At 36.6% G+C, this 2,254-nt stretch overlaps 1 pseudogene; it reads left to right on the forward strand.

Moving 5' to 3' along the window:
- Positions 1-457: 457 nt before the first annotated feature.
- On the forward strand, positions 458-811 carry LOC123573105 (NADH dehydrogenase [ubiquinone] 1 alpha subcomplex subunit 5 pseudogene; annotated as a pseudogene).
- The last annotated feature ends 1,443 nt before the right edge of the window (positions 812-2,254 follow it).

A 2,254-nucleotide genomic window follows, 5' to 3' on the forward strand; every position in this document is an offset into this window, starting at 1 on the left:
TGTTTTTATAAAATTTCCAAGAGGTGACCTTGTTTTCACTTAACTAATTTTATGCTTGCATCCTTGTTCTCTTCTGACAATGACTTTTCTGGAGAATGAAAAACAAAAGGATAATATGAAAATATTTTAGCACCCTATATTGATGGGAGTAAGTGTACATCTATTAAAAGAGAGAAATCACCTCACCCCAATTAGTTGATATAGCACATTTGGCTAATTGGTAAAAGAAATGTTATGTTCACAGATCAGATAAAAATTGAATTTCTATATCAATCTACCAAGCAACCACTAATTAAATGTTGAGTAGATTTCCAACATGTCCTATAAGCCCTACTATGGCTGTGATGTTTTGGTTTTTACTTTAGAATGTTTATTGATTCATTTCAATTTAACAGACATTTACTATCACTTTATGCAGGCATGAAGCTAGGCACTGGGATGCAAAGAGTAATTAAATATGGGACAAGGTGTGCCAAAGAAGACTACTGGTCCTGTAGGATTGGCTGCATGTGAGAATCCACATGAGAGGCTAAGAATACTGTACACAAAGATCCTTGATGTTCTTGAGCAAATCTCTAAAAATGCAGCATATAAAAAGTGTACAGAACAGATTACAAATGAGAGGTTGGCTATGCTTAAAGTGGAACCAGATGTTAAAAAATTAGAAGACCAACTTCAAGGTGGTCAGATAGAAGAGGGGATTCATCAGGCTGAAAATGAACTGAGTCTGGTGAGAAAAACAATGCAGTGGAAACCATGGGAGGCATTAGTGGAAGAGCCTCCTGCCAATCAGTGGAAACAGCCAATATAATTATTAAATGACTTTGGTGGGTTGAGGGAAATAGATGTAATTAAATATTCTGTTACATTAAGAGTGTGTTCATATTATTGATATTTTATAATCAAGAAAACTGATACAGAAAATAGGAGACTCGTTAAAATGAATGATTATGGTAACATCATCTTGTGAGTCAATTTTTGATTTGTAAATTTTTCACACAAATTATTTCCAAGATGATATTTCTTTGAATAAAGAGGTTGTGGGAAGATCTGAAAATTAGAAAAATTCCTACCAATCTTCAATGCAGAGACTATAATCAAAAAGTAGTTTCTTTAGTAGTATCTTCAATACACCATTTAATATTTTTATTATCCTAAAGAAGAAAAAGCCCTTAATTATTGTCTAAACAAATTTATAGATCACTGTTTGAAGTAAAGGCAATGATTATTTTCAAACGTGAAAAGCAGCACAAGTGGCTGGAATAACAATTTGAAATTATGTTTAACCTCCTTGGCTGTGATCTTATGTATATAAAGCCAAATTTAAATATATAATTATATAATAAAGCAAAAACAGCCATACTCACAAGGAGCTCAAAATTGTGAGGGGAAGGTAAAAATCATGTTTTAATTACTATGTTATAATGTGATGACATTGGATAGAAAAACTCTTTTTTTTTTTTTTTTTTTTTTTTTGAGACGGAGTCTCGCTCTGTCGCCCAGGCTGGAGTGCAGTGGCCGGATCTCAGCTCACTGCAAGCTCCGCCTCCCAGGTTCACGCCATTCTCCTGCCTCAGCCTCCCGAGTAGCTGGGACTACAGGCGCCCGCCACCTCGCCCGGCTAGTTTTTTGTATTTTTTAGTAGAGACGGGGTTTCACCGTGCTAGCCAGGATGGTCTCGATCTCCTGACCTCGTGATCCGCCCGTCTCGGCCTCCCAAAGTGCTGGGATTACAGGCGTGAGCCACCGCGCCCGGCCAGAAAAACTCTTTTCTTATTTTAAATCACGGGAGCACAGCAGAGTGATTAATTTTTCTTGACTTGGATGACAGGAGGGATGGGGAAGACTTGAAGGAGGAGAGAACTTTTGAACTGCGTGTGGAATTATTAGAGTAAGAATAATAGAAGAATAGAAGAAAGAATAAGTGTCTTTCTCTCAGGCTTACATTAAGGCAAAAGACATGGATATGTACAAAATGTTCAGGGAAACATTGGACAAATAACTTGCCTTCTATAGCAATCTTACTTTTTTATGTGAAGAGTGATGAGAAACATGGGAAAGACACCTGGATTCAGCCTGTGAGTGATCTGACACGCCATTCCTAGGATTGTGGACCTTAAACCCTCATTATGAGAAATGATGGAAAATTTTAAACAAAGTGTGATGACCAATATTAAATATCAGGAAGATTATTTTATCATGATTTCTTCACAGAGCTTCTTTGTGTTTTGGCACCTAGATTTGCTCCCTCAAA

The sequence above is a fragment of the Macaca fascicularis genome, chromosome 4 (assembly GCF_037993035.2).
Source record: "Macaca fascicularis isolate 582-1 chromosome 4, T2T-MFA8v1.1".
Lineage (NCBI taxonomy): Eukaryota > Metazoa > Chordata > Mammalia > Primates > Cercopithecidae > Macaca > Macaca fascicularis.